Raw genomic sequence first — 11,320 nt, 5'->3', positions numbered from 1 at the left:
TGGAAGGCTGCCAATAGCCACCGAGACCAGTCAGTTGTGAAGGGTCAACTGGCTTAAGCTTGGCCTTAGGAAAAATATTCCGTAAACTTAAAAAATTTAATATTGGAATCTCAAATTTTTAAAAATAGAATTGCACCACTGGTAGTATATCCAGGTGAGGTATTATAGATTTCAGGTACTCCTCTGCTCATTACTCACATTGTACCTGGTACAGCATGTCTGCTCAGTACCAGGAGACAGGAGCACCCAAAAGTGGCCTGTTTGCTTGGCCCATAGCTAATGCTAAAAGAACAAGAAATGTATTTTTGATAATGATATTTATCATTATGATAAGTAGATTAGGGATTGGCAAACTATAACCTGGGGGCAAATCTCACTTCCTATTTGGTTCTGTAAATAAACTTTTATTGGCACACAGCCACAGGCTTTTATTTACATTCCCTTTGGCTGCTTTCATGGGGCAGAGTGGAGTAGCTTCAGTAGACACCCTGCGATCTGCAAAACTGAAAATATTTACCATCTGGCCCTTTACAGAAAAAGATTCCTCGCCCCTCACATAGATGGATAGCCTTAGTTTCTCATCTCGTGACTTCTCGAAAAAAAGCCCTATTCATTTTGAAGTCACAAAACTGGCTTGACGTGTAAAATAGGTGGTACTTTAAAAAGCATTATAATTTGCAGTATGATTTAAAATTTGGTTTTATACTTCAGAGTTTGTAGAAATCCGAAAAGGGCAGTTCCATGAGAGGAGGAGAGACAGGGTCTTCAATGATCAGAGAGAGAGAAAGGCAGATAGAGGAGACAGCGCAGTGACAGGACCCTTTCCTCTGCCTATGAATGAACCTGCCCCACAGCCCTTCTTCTGCTCCTCAAACACAGCAGTGTTCTGACCTCAGGACCTTTGCACCAGCCGCTTCCTCCATCTAGATCACTTTTCTCTCAGGTGTCCACCAGGCTGGCTCCTTCTTATCACTCAGGTTTCAGCTCAAATGTCGCCTACTTGCAGAGACCTTTCCTGCTCACCCACTCCAAAGATTCATTCGCTTCCTGCAGACACATTCTAGAAAACATTACTCCTTGTTTATTTATTTTTTTTTTCACTTCGTGTCACTCCTTAGATGAAATTATCTTGTGCTTGTTTAGTGTCAGTCATCCTGTTACAGTGGGTACCAAGGCAGACATGAGCAGGGCAGGAAAGGTTCTCTGCAAGGAAGTTTAGGCAAGCATCAGGTGATGGTCACATGGTTGTTAAACTGTCTCTCTAAAATAATAATTGATCACAGCCAGTGCCAGGGAAAGGCAGTCTCTCAATAGATAGAAAATACCCAGCCCTGTGCGGTGGCTCCTACTTGTAAATTCCAGCATTTTGGGAGGCGGTGGATTGCTTGAGCTCAGGAGTTCAAGACCAGCCTGGGCAAAGTGGCAAAATCCCATCTCTACCAAAATATGAAAAAAAAAAAAATTTAGTCAGGCATGGTGGCGTTCGCCTGTGGTCCCAGCTACTCAGGAGGCTGAGGTGGGAGGACTGTTTGCTGCTTGAGCCTGGGAGGTGGAGGTTGCAGTGAGCTGAGATCGCAGCACTGCACTCCAACTGGGGTGACAGAGTGAGACCCCATCTCAAAGAAAACCCTCCAAACCCTGAAGCTGGTGATCAGCAACTTCCCAATGAGACCTCAGGAGTTGGACTCAGGACTTGGGTGAGTGGGCTCAAGCACGTGCACTAAGAGGCAAATTGGTGGCGTTTAACTGGTATATATGACCTTCTTCTAGGAACACTCGACTGGTAAGAGGAAAATGCCTCAAGTGAGCATGTGCACAGTTTCAGTAAACACACTGCACATGAGGCCCCTCCCAGGTGCTGGCAGGCCACTGCTCATGCAGTCAGCTTGCCCGAAGGAAAAATCAAGGGAAGAGACATGCACAACCCTGGAAGCATGCCAATGCATAAAACCCCTACTCAAAGGTCAAACAGGGCACTTGAATCTCTCAAGTTGCCCGCTTGGCCCTCTTCCAAGTTTACTTTACTTCGTTTCCTTTCCTGCTTGTCCTGAGGAAGGATCCTTCCTCAGATGAATTCTTTCCTTTAAGAAGCAAGAATCACGTTGCTGCGGACCCATATGAATTCCCCACTGTTAACAATTCCAGACCCCATGAAAGGAGGACGCTTGTCTGTTTCACTCATCATTGTACCCACAGAGCCTAGGCAGTGCCTGGCACACCATGGGTCTTAAAGGAAAAGAATGAATTAATGGAATAAGTTAATGGAATGAATTAAGTCCACTAATTAATTCATTGATAGAATGAATGAATGAATTGAATGGATTAATGAACAGTTAACCACCACACACACGGTAATTACTGAGTCCTGGGTCTCTGCTTCTTTCCCCACCCAGCCTGGCTTCACAGTGGTGAGCTGAAGGCAGAGCTTTTCCCGTTTATAGGTGCATAGGACCAATGATTAATTAACTTACCAAAAAGGGCTCTGGTTTGCCCATGCCACTTTCTTTAACTCCTATCTAGTTGCTTTATTCATTCAATATGTATGGGAGGTCCACTTGATATAGTTTGGCTCTGTGTCCCCACCCAAATCTCATGTTGAATTGTAATCCCCAATGTTGAGGGTGGGACCTGATGGGAGGTAATCAGATCATGGCGGTGGATCCTTTGTGAATGGTTTAGCACCATGCCTTTGGTGCTGTTCTCGTGATAGAGTTCTTATGAGATCTGGTTGTAGAAAAGTGTATAGCACCTCTCCTCATCCCTCTCTTACTCCTACGCTGGCCATGTAAGATGTGCCCGCTCCCCCTTCATCTTCTGCCATGATTGTAAGTTTCCTGAGGCTTCCCCAGAAGCTGAGCAGATGCCAGTGCTATGCTTCCTGTACAGCCTGTGGAATGGTGAGCCAATTCATCCTCTTTATAAATGGCCAAGTCTCAGATATTTCTTGAAAGCCATCTGAGATCAGACTAATACACCACTCTTTGCCAGGCACTTGAACTTGTGCCCTGAGGCAGCTTACAGTTCTGAGGGAGAAAGTAGTTAAACAAGCCATAATGATATGTGGGATGTGGCAGTACAGTGTGCCCAGGAAACAGGCAGGAAGGATGGTAGCCTTAATCTGCAAGGTTGGGGAAGCCTTCTCTGTGTAGGTTACCTCCAGCCCAGAGAGCTAGAGGGAGATCTGCAAAGAGGAGCAGGGGTAGGAGCAGATGGGGGACTGTTTTCTCAAGCAAGGCCCCAGGGAGGTGCTTTAAAGAACCTGCAGAGGTGCAACTGCAACTGAGCTTGCGGTGGAGAGCACAGGTGGAGAGGTGAGCTTGGTTGCCAAGGACTTCCGTGGGTGAAAACCGCTCGGACTTCAGTCAGCAAAGGGAGAAGAGCTTTAACTGGGGAGTGTGGGGTGAATTCCCCCACAGCCCATGGTAATCTTGACTCTGCAAGGGGAAGGGAGGCGAGTTTCTCCCCCTTGCTATAGACAGCTCCCCTTTGAGAGCTTCTAGCCTGCACTGTGTAACTTGACTGGCAGGTACTATAACTGATAGAATGATACCCGGGGCAGGCTAAAGAGGTTCTGGGACTTCTAGTGACGAAACCAGGAAAGGCCCAGACCATCCGAGACCAGTTGGCCACCTACCAGCAGGGCTGCTGTTTAACCCATATACATGAGTTATGGTCACGGTGGTTATTATACTAATGAAATCTTTCCCTATTTAGTGATTTAGTAAATAGCACCTCTTTAAGCCCTGGCCCTGTGTCCCCATACTCTTGGCAGTGTAGCCCACTGGCCCCAAACTCCTAGGACCTTCTTTCTCAGCTTCTAAAATTAAAGGAGTAACCCCTGGCACATCAGGGGCATGCATTCTTTCTGATTAGCCAGCGTCCATGCTGTATCTATTGATAAATGTCACCCTGGGTCACCTGTGTTCCATTGTCCTTCCTTCCGCTAAGCCTTGACTGGGCTTGGAGCTCACTGCATCTCTCTGCCTCTCAAGATGCCCACCCAATAATTTACAGGGCAGCTGCCATCACCCTCCAAGATGGTGACCAATGCACAGTCTCAAAGTTTCTTTACATGTCCACCCTCTGGAGTTCCTATGCAGATGGCACCTGAGCCTGCTTATAGAAACTGGCATAAGATTCTGCATCAAGAGATGCCCACCAAATGCCACCTCTGACTCCTAAGAATGGAAGTGAATCAAGTCTGGCTGTAAAGTGTAAAAGTAGCCACGTAGGTTTTTGTCCACGTGGATAGCTTGAGGCAGCATAATGAAAGAAACTAATCCATCACCTCTTTTATGTGAGACACTGTTTTTAAACAATGGGCAATATTTGAGATTTCCATGGACACTTTATTTTCCGGGTTATCAGTTTTCCCTCAGCTGTTAACAGCAGCATTTCTCTCTGAGCCAGTTACTGCGGGAACTTCATAAATGTGCTTCTGAAGAAGGATTCTGCTTGTCCACCCTGTTACAGGTTGAAATGTGTGTTCAAGTTGTTCCTCATGCAGGAGGTTAGGGAGGTGACTGATCCCAGAGGCTTAGCCCTCTATGGTCCCAGTACAGTGAAGGGGTCCTCAAGGGGTGTCTTCAGGTTGGCTTCAGACAAGGGGAGACTCTGGCAGGAAACCAGGAGGGCAGGAGGGGAGTACGGTCTGGGCATTTATTCCTCAGTCTCCTGCTCTAAGTCGTAGAGTATTGGTGGTCCATCTTGCTGAAGGAGGACTCCTCTGCACAGGCCCTGTCCTGGCCCTGGGTTCCAGCGGGCACTCTCTCCTCATGCCTGCAGGCCTGGGGTGAGGGGAGGATGCAGAAGGGCTGCATCATTCCTCTCTGACCTCCTGAAACCCTGCCCACACCTTTGTAAAGAGCCCCTTCATTAAATGCTCCTTCAATTGTCCAGCTTGAGGGTGACCTCTGCCTCCCGCTGCGGGCCTGGCTGCCAAGGAGCTGAGGTGGAGCGATGTGATAAGAGGGAGGTCCCAGGTGATCCTGGGGGATGGGGATGCTGACAGTGCTGCCTGCAGTCAGGCAGCTCACAGGAATCCCTTTTACTCCAGGGGCTCATGAGCAGTGTTCACGTCTGTTTCTCAAGGGTTGTGTACTAGTTTTCTGTGACTGCTGTAACAAATACCACAGACTGGGTGGCTTAAGCAACAGGAATTTATGTCCTCACCATTCTGGTGGCTAGAAGTCCAAGATCAAGGTGTCAGCAGGGTTGGGTTCATTCTGAGGCCTCTCTTGTAGAAGGTGACTTGTAGATGGCCACCTTTTCTCTGTGTCTTCTGTGTGTCTCTGTCCTGATTTCCACTTTTTATAAGGGCCCTGGCCATACTGGATTAGAGTCCACTCATATGACCTCCCTTTACCTTAATAACCTCTTTAAAGGCCCTTTCTCCAAATGCAGTCACATTTGGAAGTACTAAGGGTCAGGATTTCAACACACGAGTTAAGGGGGCACAGTTCAGTCAATAACACGTTGTAAGCCCCTCAAGGTCGAGGACAGTGTCCTTTGCAGCTCCGTCTCCAGGTGCCTGATTCCTGCCCTGTCACTCAATGCTTATCCTGTGGTGTGACCTTAGACAACTCCCTCCCCTCCTCTGCTTCCTCATCTGCAAAGTGAGAAGTGGGCTCTCCGCATGTGCTTCAGTGATTTTGAGGCACTCGAGGTGACACCACAGATCGTTTCTTATTTGCCTTTTGGACCAGCTGTACTACATGATCCAAGCAGCTGTCTTGGCAATGTAAGCTGCCAGTCACGAGGGCCTGGCCAGGTGAGAGCTTGTACACAGTCCTCTTTTGTCTTCGGTGGAGGCTGCCGGGAACAACTCAAAACAGCCATCTGAATGATGCTGGCCAAGAGAGCCACCCTTGAATGCGATGGGGCAAACCCGGTTTTCTTATACTCTTGCCTCCCCTTATGACAAAGTTCCCCTGTGCCTGGCATGCTATTTACGCCTAGGCTGTCCCTTCTGCCTGAAGCACAGTTCCCAGGGACTCTCCACCCCTCTGAGGTGTGCCTCCCGCATCTTCCCAACTCCTCGGGTGGGCTCTGTCCCCTTGCCATTGCTCCAGAGCTTTTTGTCTCCCGTGAGTGGTGTGCTGTATGACACTCACCTTGTCAGGCATCACTTCCTCCACTGGGCTGTGAAATTCGGATCTGAGGACAGATAGTGTGGCCTCACCTGTGCCTCTTTGGAGCACACTTTGGGCACCTGGTGGGCACTCCATAAATGCTTAAGGAATGAATGAATGAATGGCCTGATCCCTTTTTCATAATGAAGTCCCTCAAATGTTATTCAGTGAACTTGCTGACAGTTTTTTAAATTTTCCTACACCAAATTGTCAGTTTCTTACCAACTTCTTCAACTGTGAGGGCTGAGGTCATGCTGGGAGAGGGCACAGGGAGGTGAGCCCGTCCCCGCTGCTGGCCTGCAGGAGTCCCCTGTTCAACAGAGAAGCCAAGTATGTTACAAGATATGGTACAATATGTAAGAATCATGGAAAGGGGCTAGGGGAGCCATTATCTTGCCTGGGAAGTAAGAAGGGCTTCACAGAGCAGGGACACTTGGTTTGAGTTTTGAAGGATGGAAAGGAGTCCAGCAGGCAGAGAAATATGGGTAAAATGTTCTAGACACATAAAGAGGCTCAGAGTTGTAAGAAGGCTTGGCATCTCTGAGAAATGGCGAGCCGTCAGGTGCAGCATGGCTTGTCTAGTTTGAGATGAATCATGTATGTGCACTATGAACACCCGAGTGCAGCTGCCTCCACTCCATGTCATCCTCTTCCATCAACCTGTGAGCTCCTCGGTTTGAAAGGCATACATGAGAATTCAGTTAAGATGGGAATCTTCTTCCTCTTACAGCAGCATCAGTGGTGGAGGCTAGGCAGAGACTGGCAGGTGCAGCAGTTGGCACTGGTAGAAGGAAAGCAGCTGACCATTTCACATCGGGCCCAGGTGCTCAGCAGCACACTGACTGGTTGCTCAGCAGAAATCCTGGGACATGCGGCCTGTCCTGGGTAGAACACAGGCCAGAGGAATGAGTGGGCCAGGCAGCTCAGGGCACAACGTTGTCACCAACGGGGCTTTCTTTCCTGTGGTTGCTCTCACCCCACACTTCTCACTAAACACACGTAGGGCTGGCACCCTCCCTGGACAAGTGGATGATAGAGGCACAGCAGAAAGGCCGGGATGGATGAGCTCATGTTTCCAGGCCCCAGATTGCCGTGTGGTCTCACAAAAGTCCCTCAGCCCCTTTTGTTCTCTGTTCTTTCATCTTTGGGAGGAGGCTTCTTATTCATGCCCTCCCGACCCTACAGGATGGTGTGAAGGCTATGTGAAATGAAGGGCATGGAAAACTCTAGAAGACTGGGCCCATACCACCATTATTATTTTATTCCGTTTGATTTTTACTCACTTTTGCAGCAGCAGGAAGATTCACTCCCATAGCAGCTACCTCTGAACTCTACGGTGTATGTGGTCTGACAGTTGCACAGGTTAACTGAGAGCAGAACAGAGTATTTGCCTTTGGGATTCTTCTGGAAAATGCCTGCTTACTGCCAACTGTGGTGCTTTCTGCAAGGTGCCCTCTTGCGGCCAGGCCTGCCCTGGATCGTCCTCCTTGGCACCGTTTGCTTCTGTGGCTTCCTACTTTCAGAAGGGCCTCCTGGCCTGTCTTCCCTGTTCCAAATTCTCATCACACTTCAGATCTCGGCCAAGTTTCTCTTTTTTTTTCTTCAGTAAACTTTCTTTGGTTGAAAGACACTTGGAGTCCAGCCAAAGGTCTGTTTATCTCATTCCCCTTTTGCTTCTGGGGAACTAAGCTTAAGATTACATCCTTCCCCCAAATGGACTCAGCAGCTCTCAAAACCCTCCTTGAAACTGAAAGCCTAGGGAACCAAGCTTAAGACTGCATCCTTCCCCCAAATGGACTCATCAACTCTCAAAACCCTCCCCGAAACTGAAATTTTAGCTTCCCACAATACTAAGTTATCTTTTGCTGCCCAAAAAACTACTCCCACACTTAGTGGCTTAAATCAACAACTGGTTATCATGTTTTACAATCCTATGGGTTGACTGGTTCAGCTGGGTAGTTCTTTTGCACAGTGCAGGGTTGCCGAGGTCACCCATGTGGCTGCATTAGCTGGGGAACAGCTAAGATTGAATGCCCATGAGGACTCCTATCCTTTGGGTTTTCTCTCCATGTCCTCTTATCATCTGGTAGTTTAGCTTGAGCTTCCTTACAGCATGGATGCTGGCTTCCAGAGGCGGCGTTCCAAAGACCCAGTGTCCAAGTGCTTATCAAGTTTGTGCTTGTGCTGTTTGTGTCCCATGGCGAAAGCAAGTCACATGGTCAATCCCAAAGTCAGTGTCAGAGGGGATTACACTAGGACATCATTACAAGGAGGCATAGTTCATTGGGGGCCACCATTGTACAGACTGTCTAGGTACGTCTCCTTTCTGTTGGCCTTTACAAAAACAGCTGAAAGAGTGAACATTTGCCTGGCACCAGGGTCTGGGTGATTTAGGTAAAGAGACCACCAGTTTCTCCTTTCTGCAACATCCTCTTCCCCTCTGCACATTCGCAGCTGGAAGCGATGGTTCTGTGCTGCGAACTCCCTTGGGGGCTTTTTTTCTGCCTCTGTTACTGCCCTGAGTCATTTCCAACCAATATTAAAATCATGTTTTATGTCTGTTTTTAGCTGAAGTGAACCATCGAGTGTAATTGCCACTCCCCACCAATGCCCTTTTACAGATGAAAGAACTGAAATCCGGAGACTTTAAGGTCACTTTTTCGAGTTCTGTGGCTAGCTGGCGGCAGCCCTTAAATCAAAGAGCACCCTGTATGTTGGGTCTCACTCTCGCTGCTGCTGCTGCTGAGCTTCTTTGGTCCCCAAAGGGGCTGAAACCACTTGATTCGCCCCCACCTGTGGCACTCAACTGCATTTTCTTGTCTCATTTCCCTTCCACCAACCCCTGATGTGGGGCTCAACACCTTCATTGCCCAGAGAAGGGAAGCACGTTGCAGATAAGTAAGCTGTCCAAAGTCAAAGCCACTGAGTAATAAAAGTAGGACCAGACCTGGAGACTGGGCTTCCAAATCCTCCCCCTTCTTCTCTGAAAAGGCAGTATATGCATATGGTTAAACATCCCAATATTTCAAAAGGATGTTCAGTGGAGTCAGTCTCCCTGTGAGCCAGATCTTCAGGCCCAGACATTGTCTCCAAAGCTGTCTGCTCTAGCCAGTTTCTTTCCACATTTTCAGCTGTTCTGTGCAGGTACAACCATGTTCACAAGTGACAGTGTGCTCCCGATGCTCTTGCACCCGGCTCTTTTCACTCAAGGATGCACTGCAGAGCACACCCCGGGGTCTCTGCACGTGGCACTCTCATTCTTTCAAACCGCCACGTCATATTTTCCCGTATGGCTGAACTATCCGTTTACCCAGCCTTCTAGTTATGGACACCAGATGCCATCCTTTATTTGAAATAGTTTTTCTCTCTTCTGAACATCCAAAGCAGTGCTGTTTATACGACAGCTAGAAATAAATGCTTAATTACGTATTATTCCTTTTCCTCAATCCCTCACTCCATCTTTTCCTCCCTCTACCCCTTCTCCTTTTCTTCAACAACGGTTTATTGGGTCCCAGCTGTGCACCCAACAGTGCTAGGCTCTGGTAGCTCTCCTGGTTTTCCTTTTGGTTGCTGGGATCCAAACCCCACTCCCTGCCCCTTTTTTCGTGGCCCTGTTACTCTTACTCATAGTTGATTTAAAGAAAATTGGTTATAAATATAGTCACCCTTTTCCTAAAGCATTTTTTTTTGAGACAGGTCTTAATCTGTCACCCAGGCTGGAGTGAATGGTGTGATCTTGGCTCACTGCAACCTCTGCCTCCTGGGTTCAAGCAATTCTCCTGCCTCAGCCTCCCAAGTAGCTGGGATTACAGGTGCATGCCACCACACCCAGCTAATTTTTCATATTTTTGGTAGAGATGGGGTTTCATCATTTTGGCCATGCTGGCCTTGAACTCCTGACCTTGTGATCCTCCTGCCTCGACCTCCCAAAGTGCTGGGATTACAGGTGTGAACCACTGCGCCCGGCCTTTCCTAAACGATTTAAATACAACTGATAAATCAAAACTTAAAACTTTCAAAATAAAATTTTCCTAAACATTTACACAGTCAAATTATCGTTTCAATGTAACTGTTGAATGTAACTTCGAAATACCTTAAAATTTAACACAAAAGTTTTTACTGCACCCATACCTAAACCTACTGCACCCATACCTTAACTTTGTAAAAAAACAGTTGTTATTATGCTGGACATGGAGGCTCACGCCTGTAATCCCAGCACTTTGGGAGGCTGAGGTGGGCAGATCACTTGAGGTCAGGAGTTCAAGACCAGCCTGGCCAACATGGTAAAACCTCTTCTCTACTAAAAATGCAAAAATTGGCTGGGCATGGTGGCGAGTGCTCATAATCCCAATTACTTGAATGTCTGAGGCAGGAGGCCTGAATCCTGGAGGCGGAGGTTGCAGTGAGCTGAGGTCTCGCCACTGCACTCTGGCCTGGGTGACAGAGCGAGACTCTGTGTCCAAAAAAAAAAAAAAAAAAAAAAGAGTTGGCTGGGCGCAGTGGCTCATGCCTTTAATCCCAAAACTCTGGGAGGCCGAGATGGGTGGATCACGAGGTCAGGAGATGGAGACCGTCCTGGCTAACATGGTGAAACCCCATCTCTACTAAAAATACAAAAAAAAATAATTAGCCGGGCGTGATGGTGGGCGCCTGTAGTCCCAGCTACTCGGAAGGCTGAGGCAGGAGAATAGCATGAACCCAGGAGGCAGAGCTTGCAGTGAGCTGAGATGGCACAACTGCACTCTGGCCTGGGCGACAGAGCGAGACTCCATCTCAAAAAAAAAAAAAAAAAAAGAGTTGTTGTTGACTTGACCAATTTCTTTATCATCTCTACAAAACATATTTTTATACTTTTTCAGGACTGCCCTTATTGGACCACAGAGAGAAAGATGATCTCCTTCCCAGGTGCACTGAGTGGCAGCCTTGGGCCTGGACTGGTGGGTTCTTGGTGGCAGAGGGCATTTGCTGGTACGGGCTCCCTCAGACCATTTTCAACTGTTATGTCAACAGGACTTACAGCAAGTTCTTGCAATCTTCACTCCCATGTGCATGAAGTCTTGGGTACATGATGTTCTGCCACAGTTTACAATGACCTTCATTATGCATCATTAGCATTTCATTAACATTAGCAGGGCCATATAGCAGTTTAATCTATCAGCTACTCCCTTAGGACATCTGGCTAATCCATT

This window comes from Pongo pygmaeus, chromosome 7 (assembly GCF_028885625.2).
Source record: "Pongo pygmaeus isolate AG05252 chromosome 7, NHGRI_mPonPyg2-v2.0_pri, whole genome shotgun sequence".
Lineage (NCBI taxonomy): Eukaryota > Metazoa > Chordata > Mammalia > Primates > Hominidae > Pongo > Pongo pygmaeus.
Note: the sequence above shows the minus strand (reverse complement) of the source record.